This window comes from Asparagus officinalis, chromosome 5 (genome assembly GCF_001876935.1).
Source record: "Asparagus officinalis chromosome 5, Aspof.V1, whole genome shotgun sequence".
Taxonomy (NCBI): domain Eukaryota; kingdom Viridiplantae; phylum Streptophyta; class Magnoliopsida; order Asparagales; family Asparagaceae; genus Asparagus; species Asparagus officinalis.
The window spans coordinates 93581023-93606201 of NC_033798.1; positions in this window are offsets into that span (position 1 = coordinate 93581023).

The following is a 25179-nucleotide window of genomic DNA, read 5'->3' on the forward strand; positions in this document are numbered from 1 at the left end:
TTCCGGCTTCCAAACTGGGTTTGTTGTGATAGTGGAGTTCTTCTCGAGAGTGGGGAGCGAAGACGTAGGTCGGAAGGACCGAACTCCATGATTATATTGCTTGTTTGAGTTTACCTTGGCTTAATATTTGTGCTCGTTGCTTATTTCATTCTATTTCTCCATTGTCTATTGCTCGTTATTTATTTTGCCTACTATCACATTGTGCACTATCACTTTGTATCTTGTAATTATGTTTGTTTGCCCTTAGTCTTAGTTTCATATCCTTGTAATTCATTGTATATTTTATTTACTTGGATAATTTGTTAACAAGTTTTTAATTGGCATTGTATCGGATTAGATTAGCATAAACTCTATTCCCCCCCCTACGGTGCTTTCATAAGTGAACGTTTATAGCCATTTTAAAACGTTAGTTGGGTTTAAAATTTGAGTTTTTCAGAGGCTATAAACAGGTGTTAACTTTAGAATTTGCTCTTCAACTTTCATATACAGAAGATTCGAAATTTGTGCAAATTCATGCTCTCTTGATTCAAATTTTCATTCTAAATGTCAAGAAAAGAAAGTTCGGAGATTGCTTTTATTCCCCATCATTATTAACAATTGTTTAGGCAATATTTAGAGAGTTAAAAAGTTCCTAAGCCACTGCTGTACTTCACTAACACTTCAAGGTTTATAGGAATTTGTGTTTTTCTTCAAAGAATGTTTCTCTCGAATGTGAGAGAAGATCTCTTGGTGTAGAGATTGGTGTTGTAATTTGTAGGGACTTACAAATTAGTCAGGTTTGATTTTCTAATTGGTATCAAAATTATAGTGAAATCTTAAGCGGGATTTGCTTGGGGACTGGATGTACACCCGGGGTAGTGGATCTAGTATAAATCTCTTGTTTGTGATTGTTCAATTTCTGTGATTATTGTCATTCGTTCTTGGAAGTTATAATCCATATTGTAAAAATTTTGAATAATACTATTCACCCCTCCCCCTCTAGTGTTTAGTGTGTGCTTCCACAGATCCTACACTTAGTATCAGATCGATGACAACAATGATGACTAATACATCACAGTTCAAAGAGGGTCATTCCACACAACGACCACCGCTATTTGATGGTACAAATTACAACTACTAAAAATGTCAGATAAAGATCTACCTCCAATCACTTGGCTATGATCTTTGGAATATTGTTGAGACTGAATTCACAAAGCCAACCACTCCATACACCGAATGGACACTTGCTCAAAGGATAAATGTGAATCTGGACTCCAAGGCAATGAATGCATTGTTTTGTGCCATGGACAAGAATGAGTTCAATCACGTGTCTACCTCTACATCTGCATATCAGATTTGGCATACTCTTGAGGTAATACATGAAGGAACTAACAAGGTCAAAGAGTCAAAAATTTATGTTCTTGTTCATAGGTTTGAACTATTCAAGATGAAAGACAAGGATGTTAGAAAATTTCATGCACCTTTATCAATGAATGCTCATGTTAAAAATAATCATGGATTTTCATATTCTAGAAATGATTCTCATGCATTATCTATGTTTATTTGGGTGCCTAAAGATACTTGCTTACATTATAGAGATGTTTATATTTCAGATTTTAAGGAAAACATATGCAATTCTACTAATTATGTTTATGTTAACAACGGAAAACCAAATTCCAAGTGGATTTGGACTCCTAAGGGCTAATCCAAAGGACCTAACATAAACGAGTATCAATGCTTACATGTCTATATTTCAGGTTCCTCAAAAAGAGAAATGGATACTAGATAGGGGATGTTCCAAACACATAACATGAAATATTCAAATGTTGTCTTTAGTTCAATACAAAAAGGGAGGAATTGTTACTTTTGGAGATAAGAACAAAGGTCAAGAAATTAGTGTTGGAACAGTAGGTAACTTTGACAAACCACTAATTGATAATGTTTTATTAGTAGATGGCTTAAAATATAATCTTCTAGTCAACTTTGTGATAAGAATTTTAAAATTATTTTTGAAAAAGATTCTTGCCTTATTTATGATAATAATTTAACCAATATCTTGTTTAAAGGAATTAGAAAGAAAGATATATATATTTTTTCTATGAAGTTTTATTCTAATGATCATTGCTTAGTTGCATCAATTGATGATTCTTTATTATGGCATAGAAGATGTGGGAATGTTAATATGAAAACATTTCTCGTATTTCTAAACATAATTTGGTAAATGGTTTGCCTAAAATTTTCAATAAGAAAAACTATTTTTGTGATGCACGTCAACAAAGAAAGATGCATAAATCAACTTTTAAATCTAAAGGTGTTGTTTCTACAAGTAGACCATTAGAATTATTACATATGGATTTATTTGGTCCTTCTAGGATAACATCTTTAAATGAAAATAGATATGCATTTGTAATTGTCAATGACTTTTCAAGATTCACCTGGACTATTTTCTTAAAATATAAAAATGATGTTTTTGATGAATTTTTTGCATTTTGTAAAAAGATTCAAAATTAAAAAGCTGATGCTAACCTAGCTTTGAGGGGCAGGATGTTCACCCGGCTCTTCCCAGTACTCATCCGGCACACCTTCCACTAGAAATTCATGTAGTCTAAGAGCTCTACTCTTCGAACCCCTCTTGGAGCATTCCTTATACTACTGGGTGATCCAAAACAAACTAGTCTTATTCACTTGAAATTCGAGAGGAGGAACGATCACCTTGTTTTACCACTTGTAAAACTCTATCATCTGTTTGCGTCGGGAATGATTTTTATTGTAGCTTCCATTAAAACGTTTTAACAGAAACAAAGAATGGCTTTACACGTGTAAATTTTCTCTCTTTACAATGAAACAAAATTGGTGCTCCCTAGAAACACATGCAAAAACTCCTACGTAGTAGCATCTGCTTGCGTGGGATCTTTGCCTGTGTTGGGATACGTTATCCTTGAACCATCGAGTTATGCTCCAAGTCGGATGCAAAGAAGGCGAAAAGTTAATGTTTCGACATGGAAACAAGAACTAAAGTGAATATCTTAGCAAAGTAAAATGAACACTCTTCTTGAGAACAAGTCAAAACTTGAACTCAAGGAAACATCAGAAGGCTTTGAGGATGCCCGGGAGTGGATTATAACTCTCTCTTGCTCTCAAAGTTTGCCAAATGCTCATCTCTGCTTAGTGCTCAATGCTTAGTACCTTGCATAAGTGTGTAGGTAGATATTTATAGCGATTAGAAACCATAACCATAAAAAAGAATCTGAAACGATTGAGATGGTTATCTCCTTTGGTCGAGATAGTGTACACTGTCTCGGCCAAAGGAGGTGGTTTCAGCCAGTTTGTAACAATCGTCCCACTACTTAAATTACATTAAATGCCTTAATTTTCATGGGTAGTGGGCGTATTTCATGGTTATAACCGTCCATTAACATTAATGAATGTTTCCCAACAGTTATGGAGCCACGTGGTCCCTGCAAAAAGTCACAAAACCATCAGAAAACCTGAGATGTTGTCTCGCAGTTGGTGAGATAGCTCTCACTATCTCGTGTATCCGAGACAGTGAACACCGTCTTGGATACAAGAGACAGTGGATGTTATTAGACAGTGGATGTTATCTCACCAACTATGAGACATCTCCAAGTCTTTCTATCGCCTTGTTTTGTGTTCTTCTTTACTTCCTTTTGCTATTGGATGATCTCCTCTGACCTAGATGATGGCGTTCTCCATCTTCTCTCTGTCTTGAGGTGTGTTTGGGACCTATAGGCAATTTTTAACGCCTACAACGTCATGCAACATTTGGGCATGTGTAGGGGAAGTGAAAAGCAGGCTTCTGTAGCCCCTACAATAAAGTGGTACCAAGCGCGAGCTCCATTGACCAAGCTTCCCATATGCAATAACCCTGGATTCGGATTCCTGATGTACAACTGATCATAGCCAAATTGGAGAGCAAATCTATACGGCAAATATGACTCAATGTAGCACTCCATCCCGTTCAATGTGGCGACAAAGTGACATGATCGAATGCTTACTAACCAGTTGAAACACCAACTAGGCAAGCAAGTGAAGCACTCACTACTCATGCTGTCTTCAAACTCGTCCCTAGGACTTACGCCGTCAACTGAGGGGAAGCAACATCAAAGATGATAATGGTCCCTATTCTGAAGAACTCTACGGACTTCGGCAAGGTACATAACCAACCATTTTGAATGTTCATACCAGTAAAGCAAGACAATGTTCCCACCACTAGGCATAGCAGCTGACATTAGCCGAGGACAGTGCTGGGTGAACTATATTACCAAATAGGTAATGGTAACTTCACCCTAGGATTGGGCACTTGATTCCTTAGGCAACTGTCTCCCTGCTTCAAATGTTCAGTGACCAATTCCCTTAGGCCATGATGTATGTAGCTCACCATTACCGATAGAAGAGCTAAGCTATACCGAGAGACTAACAACACGACAAGGTGTAGCACCTTAATCGAGATGTGATCCTTCGTCCGAGAAGGCATGACAAAACCCTTCAGTCAAATAGATAAGAACCCTGCAAGTAATGCCGACTCAGATATTGGCTCATTAGCTTGGTGATGGAAGCTCTCAAATTGGTCACCATCATGAAACCCACACATGCTAAAGACAATAGTGTGCAATATGAAGCCATCATTGAAGATGCGAGTCTCGATATCAGCATCTGTGGTTGGAAGAATCAGACCCACATTTTCTTTTTTACTAACATTTGGGAAGAAGTATTTCACCCAAGGAACATGAGGTATGGTATAGTAATGATCGGTGCTCCTCGTAGCCCTCAGGCAAATGAAAAAGTGGCAGACAAGTTCCCGAAATGCCTCTGCAATATGGGCAGTTTGAGAGAAAGTGCCCAACTCCTCGTTAGTAGAAAAACACTCCTCATATGAACAATCCCCCATCGGTAAACGAGACACCTTAAACATCTTATGAAGAGCAATCCCAATCTCCCCGCCAGAGTGAAGAATGTATTGTTATTGCTATTGTATAGCTCCATAATGCCTATGCAGAATCGGTGCACAAATCTTAGTGTCATACTCTAACTACATCATATAGTCCCATCTCTTGTAATCTATCCTCAAAGGTGATGAGAGCGAAGTCTACTAAACAGGCCCACCACTGAGTATCTGTTGACTTAATCTAGCTAGAAAATCTAGCATTCCCATAAGGATACTAAGCGTCTTTTGACAAGCTCATTCGTAAAGGTGTTTAGGACGACAGCAACTCCATTGACTGGCGCGTCCTCATTTATGAAACCTAGACGCAACCCATGATGTTAGTCCCGAGGAGCCCCTCTTGACGAAAGCCACCTCCATGCTTCAAAATGACTATTTTATTACTATCCTTCCTATTTGTGAGGTTATAGTGCATAAGGCGAGGCAGGGCCAGGCGTTGCAAGAACAAGAAGGAAACCTGACGCTCTATCACTGGCAAAGCAATTGACATGCCCCCTGAGCATAATCCGGTACTCTTCTCCCCATTGGAAGAGAGAGTTGCCACCGGAGACACTATCCCTTAAGAGGAAATGCAGCTTCACCAGTATGTCTTCATGAGGGACAGAGAACTTTGCGTCAGTGATAATCCCCCACAAAGTTCTATATCTATCCATGCGAATGTTCTTGATTCTTTCTTGACTACTGTCGTCAAGGAATAGTAACATGCATCACTTCAGGATCATGAGTCCCATCATGACCTAAATGGTTGTGATGATTCACATGAGCTCTTGAATAGGTAACTGCACAAAGATGACAAATGAGTTAGTAGACAAAGACCAAGTTCTATCATCATACTCAAGAGCAGAGGCGAACCTCGTTCACAAGCAAAAATCATCGATATCATCTAAGTGTTGACAAGATGAAGCGAAGTTCAACCAAAAACAACGAACTTCATTTATATGTTCAAGTTGGCAAAATTCATCCAAATGAAATAGGCGAGTCTTTCTTAAGCAAAGGTAACCCCAAAGTGGCGAACATTACTCTAGCGGAGATCACTCAACTTAAAGTAATAAACTCTGCCTAAACGAAGTCTGCTGCAGAGCCCAAAAGACTAAACGAGCTCTGCCCAAAGAGCGAAGCTCACCATAATGAGCGCCATTAATGGTTGCTGACAGAACCTCGTCACCAATGACAAAAGCTCGTCGGAGAGACCACAAGTGGTCGTAAGGATCTTGCCTTTAACGGCGGATCCAGTTTTCAAATGTCGTAAGGTAATGTTTAAAGCCTAATAGGCTAAGATTAAGGCTGATTCGATGATTGCCATGAATGGTTTTGACACTTATCCATTACCATCTTTAGTTGAAGATCTTCGTTGAATATCTCGCTTCCGAACTTCGTTGAAGATCTCACCAATGAACTCTGCCAAAGATTTTTCCCTGAACATCGCTAGAGGTTCTAGCCTCGAACTTCACTTGGAATCTCTCTTCGAATGAACTTCGCCATAATTTTAGGCATGTAGATCAAAGACCTGAAGTTTATATCATTAGGTCGAGCCTCGCTTAAACTGACTTACTAAGTTTCTCCAAGATGACTGTTCCTTTAGTAAGTGAACCTCGCCCAATTCAACAGGGCACTAAGGCAAACCTCGCCTGAACATCATAGTGAATCTCACTAAGTCTGCAAATTGAGTAAATCACAACCTAATTTATTTAAGGCTTTACATGGAGAACCTCGCCAAAATGACTTGGGAAAATTCACTGAGTCGCTGAATTGAGAAAACTTCAACTCAATTTATTTAAAACTTTATCTGGTGGACTTCAAGCTAACTCTCGCCAACACAAGGAATCCTGAGCTTCACTTCCAAACACAATGATTCCATGTAGAGTTCAAGCCATGCAGAATTCAAATTTATTACAGAAGTAAAGTATGTACAGATCAAGCACACAAGAGATGGACAATTTTAACATGAAGAAAAGTTCATTCTTATTGATCGAAGACTCTACTATATGAAAGCGATATTCAAGACTGCCTAATTATAAGGATGACGGGTAATTGTTGCTATTTGTTACTGCCATATACTCCTAAGATATGGGTAATGTGGCAATTAAGAAACGGACACGAGCTGCACAAAGCTATAGCCCTTGTTCCTCTGATGTTACAAAATCTGGGGAGCCAGATCTCTCCCCATGAAGATAAGAACTACTCCTATTCCTCTAAGTGAGACATATCAAAGGGAAGAAGCATGCTTTTATGTTAAAATTTTACGTTGGGCCTAAGTCAGTCACACGACATCTAATTACAATCTAGGATCACGTTCGTGATACCTATTTACTGTCGGAGTCTTTGCTTATGGAGATCCAAGAATCTTTCTTCAAATGCCATTTTAGTTGCTGAATGGTCTTACATAGAGCGTGAAACTCAAAGCTCCATGCATCTCTATCGCAATTCAACTCACCCTAAACATCCGATTGGTTCTCGATGATCTGCTCGAGCATCGCCTTCTCAGTCGACAGCAACCCGCCAGTCGGCGGAGTTTGCAGGGTTCATCCTCTTGATTGCCCTTTATTTGGGCAAGCTCCTATTGGAGCTTTCTTATTTTAGGTCCTCTGTTGAGGAGCATCTCTGGTCAATGTGACATTGGCACAAACAAGGACCAGAGGAGGAAGAAGAAGATGATAGACGTAGTGGAAATGGATTAGGATGGCTACTATTTATAGCCTCTTTAAAATCCTTAACTCCCAAGAAAATCACATCTTTTAAGATTTGATTGGATTAGATAAAGAGGCTAAGTCTTAGCCTAAAACTCAGTCAAATCCACAGCGAATCTCACGAGATCTCTAATCAAGAGATCTCAACCACAAAGCACGACGCAAATCCAAAGGTGAATCTCTACAAACTTCACCGGCTAGTGAACATCGCCGGATGCCATTATAGCTCAAATAAACTGAGCCTCACCAGCTAACGTCGCTGATCGACAAACTTCGCCCAGCAACCCAAAATTGAGTGACCCTCGTTCACATCCAAAATCAATCAAACATCATTCGTTTCCTCAACATCGCCTCAACAACAAAAAAGGCAAATTTTGTTCCAAGCATGGATTTGGACAAGCACAAGCATCATCAATCTTTCAATACAAGTCTGCAACAAAGGAAGCTACGTTCAACACTGTTTGGGGAGAAAGTTGATGTCTTCATTGATGTATTCATTACAACTTCAGTTGTTACAATGAAAACAAAAAAGATAGTCTTTTTATAAGACTCTTGCACAATGAAAATAAAAATTACAACTTTCCTTTTAACAATTGTAACGGATGTTTATCCTCCGCTGCTTGCGTGAGATCTTGGCATGTGATGGGGATGTTGATATCTGTGGATTATCAAACGATTAGATCAGATCCGGAGCTTCGTTGATTCGTGAAGGAATCAAAAAACTGAAGCAATTATCTCGGCAACAGCGAGATAATCACTCTTCTCGAGATCACAGCAACGGGGCAATCTCAAGAGAAGGAACTGGGAACTGTAGATCTGACGAGCTCCTCTTCTTTATGCTGACGAACTCGATCCAATCTCCTCCTCTCTTTTGAAATTTGTGCTCCTTTAGTCTTCAATCCAGCAGGGCTTCGCCAACACTCAAGAATTCCAAATCTGAAAAATGAAGGCCCTGGGGTCATATTTATAGGCTTTGGGACCTCTGTTTTTTGATAAGAATAATCGATTCACTCTTATCTTCAGTTGTAACCACTTAACCATATTCTTGGATGATATTTTATCAGTTAAAACCAATCTAGGCGGTTAACGGTCGAAAAACAGCTCAAAACAGGTTTTTAGGGCTGCGGACGCCCGTGGTGTCTCGGCAGTGGCCGAGACACCTTTAGGTGTCTCGCGAGATACCAAGGGGTGTCTTGGATTTAGCCCCGGGCACCGTTATACGTGTCCCGTCTGTTTTTGTCGTATTTTGGTCGTCCGAACCCGGAATCACGCGATTCAATATGCGTTGGAAAGCTGACAAGAAGATCTACATACTCCTATGGTTGAATCATATATGGAGTAGATGAGGCATGATGGGCGCTTCATCTTTCGTAAGTGACGTGTAGTTCCTGATCAATTCATGTTTTCGTTATTCTGAAGTTTCGTTGCTTCACACGGTTCGTCGACTCACTTCATGCGCTTGTCGACGTCAAATAAGCTTCTGTGACTCAGATAGTGACATTCATTGTCTTCTCTCTGTCTCGAGCCACGTGCGAGAACCTATAGGTATTTTTAGACGCCTACAAACACTACACCTCTAGCAACCAAGTAGGCGGATGAAGACAAGTTTTTACCTAATCAAGATAACTCAAGCCACATTCAACACTATAAATCTGGCTATTTACCCAAAATATTTCAATCCTAGCTACAAATTAAAATGTAGTATCTTGAAAACTTTAGGGAGGGGGTCTTGTAGATGGTAAAATTAAGCTAAACACTTTGAATAGGCCCAAAAGTCAAGCTCATAGCAAGCTATAGTGAAAGTCACATGATGACCGAAGCGAACCTCGCCAAGCAACTCATATCGACTTAGCTCGAACAAGTTAGACACGAGTTGACCCCCTCAACAGGCCTTAGATCAAGTCAAATGACATCATCAGTCGGTCAAGCCTACAGTCGAATTATGTGTCAGTTTCAAACTCAAAGGTGAAGTTCGCCGACTAATGAACTTTGCCCATGTGGACCAAGTCATCCACCTCTAAAGAAGGCGCGCCCACGTTCAAAGCAACCCTTGCCCGCACTCATAGCGACCTTCGCCCATGTCTTCATTAACTTTGCTAAACCTGCAAAGTTCATGTAATAACCGTTTCAGAGTTATTTTTAGGGGATAACCGCTCTCTACTATCTCTTACTTTTATGGCCACTTAATCCACAATTAAGGGGGTCATTAACTCTCTCTCTCTCTCTCTCTCTCTCTCTCTCTCTCTCTCTCTCTCTCTCTCTTTTAGCCTATAAAAGGAGAGGAGATAATCTATTTTGAGAGGAGGAAAAAAAGTTGGGTAGAAGAGTCAATACACGCATCGTACTTGCGATTCCATTGTGAAATATTGCTAAGAGAAGATTGAGTTATCTTCCAAGAAATTTAACTCTCATCAATAGTAAAAGACCCACTATCTTAATCGGTGCATCAACGGATTATAAGATCGACGCTCTATCGGCACACGAAAAAGAACCCCATAAAATATAAATTTCTCTTTGTTTCACTGTATTTCTTTTATTATAATCGGTGTCAATTGCAATACGAAAGATCCCAAAACAGCCTTCCCTATAAATAGACATTCCTTTTATCACACAAAAGGAGAAGGAAAGATAACAAATAACGATAGAAAAGATAGAGAAAAGGCTGAGAGATTACAAAGAAAGAGAGACTTAGAATCAGAAACATCAATGACAAGAACCTCTACATTTTTATTTTGAAAGGGTGGAGGGCTCTAGAATATTTTCTGGAGACCCAAGATCCCATCTTCTTCCTCTTAATTTTTGTAAGACATTAGAAAGATAATAAAATCAATATCTCTCTGCATTTTATTTTTAATGTCTACTTAATTCTTTGCTTTCTATTAATTAGGGATTTCTTTTAATAAGAGTAATTAACAGGAAGAAATAAATTTCTGGAAGCATGCACCTCACATTTTTTTTACAAACAAAGTGATACTAATATGTATCTAAGGAGTAAATATTTAGGGATTACTCTACTCTCCTTGTGATTGGTGATACGGCTTGGTCAAGAAGAGATTAGCCTACCAAAATATTATTTCTCCTCTGATGGATACTAGTACCACTTTGAATTTTTTTTATAAAATATACACGTCGGTCATTCCGACACATACAACGAATAACATTATACGTCAACTAAGCGATTAGCTTGATGTTCCATGCAAAGAAGATAATTCTAGAAGTTATCTATACAAGTCATCCACATATGGAAAGCTAACATGAATTCCACAAGTCTAACTACCAAGATATGATTCTCCATCATACTAGGAGTATTACAAGATTTATCTGTTCCCTGAACTCAGAGAAAAACTTATATACTTCTACATCCAACACTACTGCATATTCTTTATCTAGATCTTTTACTCCATTTCAAAATCTTCTGGAACTCATGAACCCATATCTGCCCTACAAATGTAGTCCACGACTCTCAAGTTCTCTCAATTGTGTCTCCTCATGCGTGAAATGATCGGCTTGTCTGCAGTCGAGATAATCAACCTTCCTCTAGTTTGTTGGTTTCAATTCACCTTTTTAATTGACTTGTTTTGCTTTGGAGCTTATTCCAAGGGTCCCCTGGTTCATTTATTGCACGTATGTTCTCAGCCTTGTACTTATAGTGTTCATCTACCCAATCCAAAATTGATATGGTGGGGTCAAAATCGTCTATCTTAACTAGTTGCATATAGGCGCATCCAATTAATATAGATAACTTTGGTTTGAAGAGACCTAGTCAAATTCACCCTAGGATAGAAGGTTTTATTTCTTATGTGGGTTCATGGTTTCAGTGGACTCAAGAGTCTACTGTTAATGACCCTCTCTAAAGTAAGGAACATTCAATTAAGAGTCAATAAATGTCATCAAAATAAAAGAAAACTCATAAAGCGATAAAAAAATGTTTTATTAAAAGATAATCATATACATGACCTAAATAAGGGCATACCCTCAATGTACGTTTTTTTGTCTTTTTTTTTTGTAAAATCTTAGACTAGAGACGTGGTGGTTGAATTTGGATTTGAGTTCACATTGGAGACGTGAAATGGAGTTTAGATTTTGAGATTCCAGTTTAGCGATATGCATGTCAAAGTTTGAATTTGACCTAGTTTAATGACGTGGATGTCAAGTTTCAATTGGGCCTAGTTTAACGACGTGATGGTCAAATTTAATTTGGCCCCATTTAACGATATAGAGGTCAAATTTAATATTTTTGAGTTTGGCCCAGGTTAATTTTGTAGAGTCGATTTTGGAATTTAGCATCCAATTTATCGACGTAGAGGTTAAATTTAATTTGAGATCCAGTTTAACGACATATAGGTTAAATTTAATTTATTGTTCTAATTATGTATTTTTGACTAGTTTAACGACTTAGCGATCAACACAAATAAACTTTTGATATGATTTGTATGAACCCGCTTTTCTTATACAAATTTTATCTTGTGATTCATTTATTTTCTGAAGAGAAGTGTGATCCAGTTTAGGGACATAGAGGTCCTTTGATTTTGTGACTTTTACATTTTCACGTTTTTGCAATTTCAAAATTTCTTTTGATCTGAGAAGTGATTTCTGGATTTTAGGGACTAAAGTGGAATTTCTACAATTTCTAAATTTTATAAAGGGATGAATTGCAATTTCTGCAATTTCAAGATTTTACAAGGATTGAGCAGCAAAATTTGATATTTCTGGAATTTTTTCCAGCGTCTGAAGTACAAATTTTGGACTGAATTGCAAAGTCTGGGCTAAAATGTAATTTCTATAGTTTTCCACGGTGTAAAATGCAAATTCTGGGCTGGATTTCAAAGCTGGGTTGAACTGTAATTTCTACAGTTTTTTCAGGGTACACTACAAATTTTGGACTATTTCATAATTTTTGGCTTAAATACAATCTCTGTAGTTTTTTTGAGGTATAAACTTTAAATTTTTAACTGTTTTGCAGTTTCTGGGCTTTTTAGAGTATAAACTGTAAATTCTAGACTCTTTTGCAGTTTCTCAATTTTCCAGGGGAAAGTATAGTTCTGGATATTTGGAGGACTTACTTTGCAATTTGCTGAAGTTGGACGAGCTCTCCGTAATATACAGAATTTGTAGGCGGCTTGTTAGTAGTTTATAGGATTTTTGAAGGACTTATTTGCAATGTATGGAATTTGTGAGGGGCTTGTTAGCAGCCTCCACATTTTTATGGTGCGCCCTTTTCATTTGAGCGTTCCATTCATAAGGCACGTTTTATGCAGATTGACGCAATTGCGACATAGGTCATCTACTTTTTTAGTCCTCTATACTAAGAAAGGAGAATCTAAAAAATTGTTGTTCATGCAACAATAAATTCTATAGTAAATATCATAGCATAAACCGTAAATTAAATTACTATTCATACTACAGTAATTTACTTTATCGTATACAGTAATTTACTGTATCATAAACAGTAAAACAAAATCAAATGTATTAAAACTTTGATTATTTTTTAAGTATAGAGAAGTGGATATGATTTCTAAATCAAATGCATTAAAACTTGGATCCTTCTTGAAGCATAGAGGAGTACATATGATTTCTAATTTTAATCATACAATAATTAAATTAAATGTATTAAAACTTAAAGGGAGACAAGTTCAAAATACAGTTCTTAAAAAAACCGGAGGTTGTGATTTGCGCGGGGTGCACACTAGTCTATACTTAAAGGAGAACCCAAGAATCATTGTTCATGACACAGTAAATGCTACAGTAAATTACTGTAACATAAACAGTAAACCAAATATGCCCTCTACAATTGAAGTAGTGTTCATGCTACAGTATAAACTGTAGCATAACATAAAACATTTTCGCTACAAGATTAACATTTGGATCTTCTTTAAATATAGATATAAATTCTAAATTAAATGTATTAAAACTTAGATCATTTTTTAAGTATAAATGAGTAAATATGAATTTTGCATCAAATGTATTAAAACTTGTATCCTTATTTAAGTATAAAGGAGTAGATATAATTTTTACTTTTAAGCATACGATAATCAAATCAAAAGAATTAAAACTTAAAGGGAACAAGTTCAAAATGCAATGTTTAAAAAAAACAGGGGACCGTGCTTTGTATAGAGTGGACACTAGTTCCCTGTAATATTAGAGTTTATGCATTGGTTAAATTGCTTTGACTTTAGGAGAACTCCGAGATGTGGTTAAGTGGTTTGGAACTGGATATAATTTTTTCTGATATATGATTGAAGTTATTGGACTAGCTCAATCAATTAAAAGATTTTATAGGAGGTAGAGGACGTTATATCCACTGTGCAAATGAGAATTTGAAATCCTGGTCCATTTTTTTTTTTTTTCAAACTACGAACAGCAAGGTTGAACTATGTTTTCCAGTCACAATCGAATCTTTCCCTTTTTTACTTTTCCTTGTATTGTTCACCACGAGCACGCGTCACAAACGAATATTTCTTTTTTCTTTTCCTTGCATCCGCATCAGTGTTTCGAAATGTCTCACTTCTCTTTTGTTTCTTTCGTATACTTTTTTTTGAAATAATACAAAGTAGTGCGGATTATTTATTTATTTACTATTTCTGTCTTCTTTCAGTTTGGATTTTGTTGTTATGTCAACTAGTATTCATCCCGTGCTAAGCACGGCATCCTTACATATTATTTTTGTGCGTAATTTTTCATCATCTCATTTTTTGTTTTGTTACAATAAATTTATCTTAAACATACTTGAAGTCCATCATATAACCAATGAGGATATGGTTTTGTCACGATAAATTTATCTTAAACATACTTGAAGTCCATCATATATAACCAATATAAATTTATCATTTATTCAAACCTAATATAAATCACATGATAAGGATGGTAAGTTTTGCAGATCATAATAAGTAACACAGGGAAAGAAAAGCAGAAACACAATGTACTAAATTTCTCTTTATTCGTTATTAGCATATATTCAAACCCAATATAAATCACATGATAAGGATCTTAAGTTTTGCATATCACAATAAGTAACACAGGGAAAGAAAAACAGAAACACAATGTACTAAATTTTTCTTTATTCGTTATTATCATATATTCAAACCCAATATAAATAACTGGATCTTTCAATACACCAAGTTGTCAACATATTTTCCATACTTACAACACGAACCTCTTCATTTCTTTCTAACCATTTAACCCTTCTATTCTATTTGTATATTTGTATCTTCTTGATTGCTCTACATTGAAGATATAAGAGATGGTGACGCTAGTGATAGATCAAATGAAGTAAAGGAATGTAGATAAAGCACGGCGTTCGTCAAAGGACCTGCATTTTGTAGCATACTCTGAATCGACACGACCTGCATGAATGGATATTGGATTAGATTTATGTTGCTTCCATCTTACGTTAGGGTAGAACATTGAGTATCTCTTTTATTCATTTTCTTATAATGGAGTAACATAACCTACTTATATTTGGTCATTTCTTTGTTTCAAGTTTCATGAAAATTCAGAAGCATAGATAATGCAGGCAAAAAGTATTTAACTCTTCCAACTTTTTCATGCATCTTTGTACCTTATTATATGCAGTAATTATTTTTACCTTATTTGGTTCTTTGAAGGAATTCTCGTCCATTACATTACTGGATGTAAGAATAGTCATCTTTGATCCCGGTGAGTTGACAGTATTTTTCAAACCAGAAACATAGAACATCAGGTCTACAGGTTCACTGCCAAAGTTTACAACCGGCACAAAGGGGATAAATAGAAGAACGATTGTCAAAAAAGTAAAAATACAGTAAATTGAAATCATAGTCAGCACCAGGTCAATTTTTAGAAGCAAACAACACTTTTCAAAGTTAAAAATAAAATAAGAGAGAAACAGAATAACAATCAATTGATACCTAGCCAATTTTAGCATGTTAAACTGAAAGAAAATATGCTAAAAAAGTATATTCTGCTATTGGAATATTATTATTGCAATCTTAGTGCAGGTTTACATGCTTAGACTTTACTAATGGCAGAGAAATAGATGATTATTTTCAAAAATTAAAGGGAGGGATTATAAAGGTCGAGAGAGTTGGTGAATTTCATTTGTATTTGTTTAACAACCCCATATGTTAATATTTCAAACTGAATACACATTCATATATATAACCTCAAAATTATAACTATCGGTACTGAAATTAAAAAGTAAAAAAGAAATCAACCCAATAGGAAAAATGTTTTATTGAAGAAGAATACTATAAATAGCTTAGTTTTTAACTAATGTCAGGAATATTTATGTATATGCGCCAATAAGACCGACAACTAACATGCAAAAGGATACATTTTTAAAGCATGATATAAACAACTATGAGAATTAAAGAGATTACTAATGTCATAAAAGATGATTTTATAGTGCGATAAAAGATGATCTCATACGTTCTATCAATTCTATCAATCAGTAATGAACCAAAATATACTACTAAATGAAAAGTCCATCAGGGGGCTTTTTTATGCTTACCTTGGCAAGAACATTAGCAGAAAGGTACGTTGCAGAGTTCGCGATAGAATTTGTACAACTGTGATTTGTAAACTTATGCTCATAGGAATTACCTCACATCTACCAAAATCCATAGACTTATGCTAGAGAATGCATGCATCTTCTTTTCTCAGTTTCTGGATTAAAGACAGACTATGCTCCGTAGAAGCCAGAGTCACATGCAGGTCATCGCTGATCATAAACTTATCTCCACTCTTGACAAATAATTTACCAGCATCAACATCCCATTTGGGCCATCTTCTAATCAAATTCACAGTTAATTCTCAACAGTGATCCAAGTACAGAACAACCTATATCTCCCAAAAGAAGTTTAATGTTATGAACAGGGGCAGAGCTAGTGTATGGAGGGTGGCGCCCGTGTCATGAGACACTACCCCAAATTATACAATGAAATAAGTTTCTGTGAACTCATTAAGTAAAGTATCGACACCTCAAAATAATTTGAATAGTTAGTAGTGACATCAATTCTTAATGGGCCAAACCTATAAATAAAGTGATCCTTGTACCCATTAACTTAAATGGCCCAACATATCAAAGAGCTACCATCAATTTTGAAAAAGAAAAAAAAGAGAGATAATTTTACATTGAAAAGGATGCAGTGAGTGGTATTTTGAATGAATGCTATTATGCTTTCAAAACATAAAGACACGTAGGGTTAATTGTAATTGTACCTACTTAAATATCTTTCGAACCTAATTAAAATTTCTAAATATACTGAATGTGAGAGAAAATTGGTAATATCGTCTTTTTATATATGTTGTGACACTACCATTATGAATTTCTCTCTCCGCCACTGGTTATGAGTTGATGCATCCCTTCCCTCATGTCAACACATTTTATTGCCGTGTAGGTGCTTGAGCAATCCAATAATTTGATTTTGCAAAGAAGCTGCTCTATAAATCTAAGTTTCATAAAAGTCTTGACATTTCCATCCATTTACCAAGTGCATGAAAATCATCTTTTTAGAGAGGCCCATAATTGTATGGTCCATGTATTTCTCAATAACATGCAGAGATTACAAAACGACTCTAGTGCCATTCCAATGCTCTTAAATTCAGCAAAAACCCATCACCTGCTTGTAAGTCAACTCCGACGGTGGATCATGATAAGGATCCACCATGGCCACTCGAGCCCCGAACTTCTCCGCCGTCGATTTCTAAATATCCAGAACCGATCTCAACTCTGTGATCGCCGGCAAAGCATAAGAATTCAGCAGAAAAACACTCTCCAGAACAGGAGAGCACTTCCTCCACCTCCTCTTCGATAGCTCCCCCTGCACCAAAGAAGTCAAAGTTAAAGTCAAATTAGGGCAAAGAATCAACCGCTCGATCCAACAACGAAGATAGATCTTCAAGAACTCGCCTCGTAGGAGCAGCGGAGGCGACATCGGAGGTCTAAGCTCCTCGGCCTGATGTCGAAGGCCCACCGCGACATCGGAGGTCGAAGCTCCTCGTAAGAATCAACCGCTGTTGATGACGCTGGAGAGGAACTTCCAGGTGGCCATGAGGGAGCCCGGGAAGGGGCCGAAGGTGCGGTGGACCCAGAGGAGGAAGCCCCCATTGCCGTGGAGGGCGGCGGCGAGATCGACGGTGATCAGGGCCTCAGGACCAGATGAAGGGGAAGAGGAGGAAGCCGAGGATCGAGAGGAGGGGGCCGACGGCTAGGGAGGGGTCTAGTAGAGAGAGGAGGAAGGAGAATATGAGGAGTGGAGGGAGACATCATGGGGTTTTTTCCCCTCTTTCTCGTGTTCGTGCGTGGGGAAGTTGGGAGCAGACGGTTGTGGGGGCGACGATAGGTTTTAAATACGTGGATAATGAGAAATTTTACTGTTCAACGAGAGGTTTTCCTTTAGTTATAAAGGAAAGTAGATACAATCGCCGATTTATGATGAAAGTAGGGATTTTCGAAAGAGTGCGGAGAGTCTGGTGGGAGGAGTACATGGACTCTAAGGTACCGTTGACAAAGGGTTAAGTGATGGGTTAATGAGACTTAACCTTTTCTTAGCCTGTCAAACATAAAAAATTCATATAATGGTTAAAGTGAATTAACCCTCCATAATTTGACAAACATAAAAAATATAGAAGGGTTAAGCTAATCCCTTTAGAGGGATTTAAATGAGTTAATCCCTCAAAATAAGGGGTTTACTAATACTCCTATTTAAAAGGATTAAGAGTTAACCCTTCTATTTATAAAGAAAATAGTCAAAATTCTTATTATTCCCAAACACTACAAATGATCATAATGGTTAAAATAAAACTTTTATAACGGGTTAATAATTTAGTCAAATTGATGGAGTGCAGAGACTTCAAGAAAGTACAATGAGCAAAGACAGAGATTGTAGAGACTCCATAGATAGGTGCTGAGAGTCAAATTGAGGGTGTACAGGACTCGAAGATAGTGCAGGGACTCAGATTGAAGGGGAGTACATGGACTTCAAAAGTGTGCAGAGACTCTGACGGAGAGTTTAGGGACTCCAAAAAAGTGTAGAAACTCTAATAAAGAGTATAGAGACTCTTAGGGGGTGTTTGTTTCAAATCCTATAATTTTAGGATATGGATTTCACTATGGGGTTTGAAATTCATAGGTAATTTGTTATGGGTTGGGATTCCTAAAACTTTGTTTGTTTCAACAATATTTTGGGATTTGGAATATTCTAATTTGTAATATTTTTGTTTGTTTTAAACTTTTTGGAATTTAAAATCATTAATTTGTCTAACACTTTGAAATCCACCCCACATCCCACCCAAAAAAGAGGATTTCACAAATCCTTAAATATAATATTTTTTTTATTATCTGGGGATTTGATATTCTAAAATTTGTTTCGAAACAAACAAGTTTTATGGAATTCTAAAACCCAAAAAAACCCACTTTTTGATTCTAAAATTTGAAGTCCCACCCAAATGCGAAATTTTTTTTGAAACAAACACCCTAAAAGAGTACATAGACTATACAAATATGTACGTATTAATTTCGATTTGGAGGTGTTAAGATTGTCGTTGTTGAGTGTGATTATGAGATGTATGCTCCGCTAGAGACAAAAATCACATCTCTCTTTTTAGGGCGAGATGGGTGATTTTTGTTTGATGCTGTGAAAGAGGAGATGGTGATGGGTCGGCTCTGCATTTTTTTAAAAAATTTAATAGCAGAGGAGATTTTTTTTCCCGCCCTTTCTTTGTTGTATTCCTGGGTTTCTATAGGATGGGAGATCTTGCTGAGAGGTAGGGATTGGATGAGGTTTAGTTCAATGAATGAAATCAAACTGAAGCATTTAATCTTACTAGTTTTTACACACGTGCAATGCACGTGATTTAATACCATGATTAATTATTTTTGACAGTTTGTGCTCATTTTTTTCTTTAAACTCTTACATTCCGATTATTTTTTTATGTTTGTTTAAATGGGATACACCCAATTTAAATTTTCATGTTGATATTTGAATTGACAAAAAACAAATATAATTTAAAAATAATTTAAATTTTCATATTATTTTTGACCGATATGAAACTAAGCTTTATTTGAGAAAGTATAGCATTGCAAAGTGAAAAATATTAAAATAGTGTTATACAAGGAAGGTGAATATTTAAAACCAATATGGCAAAATGATTGATTTAAAGTATGTTAAAACGATGCAAAAGAGAATATGAAGTTTATTCCTAATCATTGATAGACTTCATAAAAAAATATAAATTAAAGATTAATGCTAACTCTAGTATACTTTTATATGATAAAAACATCCACATAAGAATATAAAAGTACTGAAAAAAATTCATGAAACTCCCTTCTAAAGATTCCTAATTTCACTCAAAATAATTAAACTATTCTATAAAATATTCATAAAATATTGTTTTTATTTCTTCTATTTTATTTTTTATTGAGTTAAGATCAATCCTTCTTCAGGTTTATCATTTATCATTTCTCGGACAATTCTAGAGTATTGTCTTCATCATCTACATCAATTGTGACATCAGGCTAATTTTGTATTTTTTATGCTATTATCTTTCCTAGGCTCGTTAATTTTTTATCATCTCATTTAACTTTACAAAGAAGTCAAATGTACTTATGATGTTCAACACAAACTGCTCAAAATATAGACTTTGATTTTTTTCTATTTCAATGAGAATAAATATTAATTTCATATATATAAAATTCTTTGTGTTCCTAATTTATTACTTAAATAAATTAGAAGCTATCTCTTTATTTTTCTTTAAAATGAATTCTTCTGATGTGCATCCAATAAGAATTGATGTTATTTCAATAATATTACCTTTACTCTATCCCTGTTATTTTCCATAAAGATCTAAACTAAATATTCATTACCAATTTCTCTTAGATTATAACATTAATATTTAATTTGAAGAACACAATATGGAATTTATGAATACTTACTAATTTTTCTTATGTCTTCCATGGATATTTTTTCTTTGATTAGGATAAAGTTATTAAATTATTTTTTAATGTAACTCATTCAGTGCTTCATTAATAGATATGTCTTATGTTAATGCCAATTCAAGTGATTCATTGACGTTTTCTGAATTTTAGATTTTTTTCCATCACTTTCCCATTTGTAATGGAAATAACTCAATTATTTTATGGTTATCTCTAAATATTCTAATAGTTTCTCCATATGTAATTCCTTGTATTCTTTTACCCAATAAATATTATTAACGTCAAAGATTAAAGTTTCTAAATTAAAATCAATTAATGCTAAGGTATAATATTATAGTGTTTTATCATTTCTATGGATTTAAACATCTATCAATTAATGTTATGAATGTATTTTGGCTACCCCAACTTATTACTAAAATTATATGAAATTACTTTAATTTATATAGTGCCGATAATTTTTAATCTATAATATTTTTAAAAATTTTATCCATTAACCGGATGTTTTTAATCAATTCTTATTGTTTTTGTTTACCAGTATCAACTTAGACTATTCTTAGATGCTGAAAATGGATAGTAAATCCCTAAATTAGAAATTTTAATATATATATATATGAAAAATACCAAACAATTACACTTTTCTTTGCCAAGTTTTAAAATTTTAGCCCATTTTTGTGGTTTTGAACTTTGAGGGTGTGATTTATAATTTTTAAATTTTTGAAAGAGTTTTTAAAAAAATTTACTTTTAAGTTTGGTAGTTGTAAATTCTATGTTTCATGTGTTGGTGGTAATTTTTTAAATATTAGTATATTTCTTGTAACTCTAAAATTTTGAGGGTGTTTTTTGTAATTATTAAAACTATAGATTAATTTTGAAAAATATTAAATTTCAGCGGTCTACCAATCGACGAATTTGATGTGTGCCAGTTAAAATTTTTGAAAATTTAGAGTTTTTTATACGATTTTTAAATTTTGAAGGAGTTTTTTAAAAAATTTTGAGGTTAATTTTGACAAATTTTAATTTTTTAGGTGTCTAAGGGTAATATCTTGAATTCATCTTATTTTATTTATAAATTTTAGAATTTTAGGGTGGCTTTTTATAATTTGAACTTTTGAAGGTGTTTCTATAATTTTTGAGATATTGAGGGTGTTAATTAAAAAATTTAAATTTAAATGTCAAAAATTTTAGGTGTATCATGGTAATCTCTTGAATTCATCTGTGTTGTTTGTAAGTTTTAAAATTTTAGAATTTTAATGTGCTTGTCTGTAATTTAAACTTTTAAGGGTGTTTCTATAATTTTTAAGACATTGAGGTGTTAACTGTAAATTTTAAATTCTTTGAAAATTGATGTTAATTTTTTAATTTTATGTTTTTATTTTAAGTTTTGAGACATTTGGATGAGTTTTATAATTTTGAACTTTTCAGGGTCTTTTCTGCAATTTTAAAACTTTTTATGGTTTTTTTACAATACTTCATGTATTATAATATGTTATCTACTTGTAATTTCTTTATCTTAACAAACTAATATCATTTTTATGTTTTATATATTTTATTAATATTAGTTTTTTTAAATTGTTAAGCTAAACATGGTTCACATAGGATTAGGATAAGATATGATTATGATTAGGATAGATTAAGATATAAATAAAATATTCAAAATAGTGAAGGGTAATATTGACCATTGAAAATTAGAATTTGATTATAGATAAGGTAGTTCAAACTATAAAGGGGTATATTTGTCTAAAAAAGATTTTCCGAACTCGTGCTTTTAAAGGGAGTATGATTGCGATATTATCTTTTGACAACCTAACATCCTGCTTTTGACTCATCCGTGAGCATCATGATGCTTGATTGTTGTTGAGAAGAGATGATAAAAATAATAAATCCAACCCAAACAATCTCCAAGTCTTTTAGCCTATTCTCTTTAGCAAGTTTAGTCTTTATTGGACAATATGATAAGGCTATTGAATTCCAAATCAATAAGTCCGGTATTTGAGATTGTAAATGGGAATATAAAGTGATAAGATGAAACTTTCTCTCATCTTTGAGTCCGAGTTGAACCCTATTTTAACATTCGCCGAAATCTCCTGCTCTTAGGAGCAAATGTATCTTCCAACAGAAGTTCATCAGCCCAGATAGAAGTCAGAATATTATTTTAGTACCTCTATAGGAGAAAGACTATGACACTCAATTCATGGACAAATTAAGTTTATTGTGGATTAACGTTCTTCTCGGAAGAATATTCCATCTCATCAAGCCTTTTATCCGATAATAAAATTACATCTCAAACAAAGAGAAGAAGGCCTACGGCCCCAGCCATAGTTGTTGATGTTAAGTGATCACACAGTCAATATGTATCCATATTTGGATGAGTTTGTTGAGGATTGATGAGGGGTTGCTTTCTTTCCTACCTTTATGTCTGGTTCTTGAATTGAGTATCTGAAAAATCTGCACATGTAGAAATACGTGAGAGGACGAGGCTTGGTTCCCTCGTTGTACCTCTGCCGATCAAGTTAGCTGGTAAACTTGAGTGAGGTAAATAAGAACTGTAAGAGTTCTTGTGTATGTGCAGTATGCTTTACAGAGAAAATTGAGTATCAAATTAGATCCAGAAAAAGATCAACCCTCCAAAAGTCTATCCTCCCCCAAGTTGAAATAGTACCTTTATTTATACCAAAATTGTAAGGGTAGATTGGTCACTTCGGCCGAACACTGAGAGGCGGTGGCGAAGTACGAGCTGGCAGCGACGTCAGCATCTGCTTTACAGGTGTCGGCTGGTAATTAGGGGACGGATCACTTTAGCATTAAATGAGAAGTGAGCGGTGGTAGGACGGTGGCCCACGTGGTCCGATGAGTCATGAAGACTATCAAGGCTAGAGGCATGATGCGCATGTCATGCATTAAATGCAATGTTGACATGTTGTCAGAGAGAGAGAGAGACTCGAGGTGAAACAGTCCTTTAGCTTCGCCGAGAAGTAATGCCCATCAAGTCGTCCTCGTGAGGCATTGAACAAGTGGTCAGGTGGACTCATGGCGAGTCGTCTTCGACAATAGGGGGCGACTCGTATCATATTTCGAGTCGACATAAAGGGATATTGACTCGACGAGTTAGCTAAGACAAAATTCCAGCTGGGTGTGGGCCGCCAAGTTGTTTGGTGCACTGTATGTAGAAATACACATGTCCAGTGTTTGACAATGAATTGCACTTTGACGAAGATGGGAACACCATAACAATAGTATTCAAGGATATAATTTTTTAAAAATGGTATATAAGATTTCTTAGAGATAAACTAGATTGGGTAGCAAAATTATAGTACCATCTCTACCCAAAATTTCCCACTTAAAATTATTTATTTATATTTCAGTAAACGTCTTAACATGCAGCATGACAAACATAAATAAGAAATTTCCTAATTTTTATTTAACTTTCATATTTCAATCTTGTAAATTTCATTAGAGTTTTTTTTGTTTCTTGTAAAATTGGGACCACATCAAAATTTCTAAAACTTCTCAAAGATTTAAAATAACAAAACAATTCTCTGAAAATTTTCAAAATTATTTATTATTTTCTAAGTAATTTTCATAATTTTATAAAAATTAATAAAATACAATAAATTCTTAAATCTTAAAACTATATTTTTCTAGAAAGTAATATTTCTTGTTAACAATATATCTAGAATTTGAATTTCTAAATTTAAAAAAAAATATTTTTCTTAATTTACAAGAAAAGATTTTAAAAAAGTTAAGCAAAAAACTTATTTACAAGGCTACCCCTATGATTTTGAAATCTTACTAGCTAGACAGACGACGTCAGCACTGCCTACAGTGTGTCGCCTCTACCCTTGTGGGCCTCCCACACGATGCCTCTAGCGGCGGCTTCTTACGCCGTCACCATCGACAGTGAAACTGCGGTGGAAAAAATGTTTTGTCACCATCGACAGTGAAACTGCGGTGGAAAAAATGTTTTCTTTGTTTTTAAATTGGAGATCATTGACTCCTCTTGCTGGCAACATGAAGGGGAGGGAGGAGACTGGATCCCTGATCCGGGTCTCCTCAAGCCACCCTTGCCGCATGCTAGGGTTTTAGCCTATCCGAAATTATTTTTATATATTCCAAAATAAAAATAAAAAACCCCCTTTTTGTAATCCTTGATTAAAAGAAAAGGATTTTTAATAAATCTCTTATTTATATTAAAAAAATAGCACACTAGTTTCATAGAATTTGCATCTTTTTTATAGATTTGACATCTTGGATGCGAAAGATTTTTAAGTAAATATTTTTCATAATACAAATCCTGATTTTCTATTCCAGCAAACAAAATCACCATCAAGAACTAACGGACGGTTCTAGGTTCGATTCTAATATTAATGTAGGAACCAGATAACTACACACAAGCAATAGGGTTAATTACTACATAAACAATGCAAAAAAAAATCTAGCATACACCTACGAAACGTAAATACATTTAGGGTCACCAATTCAGATCTTTTCCATAGGATCGTCACGCCTTTCTTGATCAACAGATGAAGGGCGACCACACTATGTAATCAGTGAGAAGCCTCCACCTATCATCCCGCGACTATTGTGTAAAGCATGAATTCGGAGGGAGAAAGAGGCTCATATATGAAGGTTTATGGTAT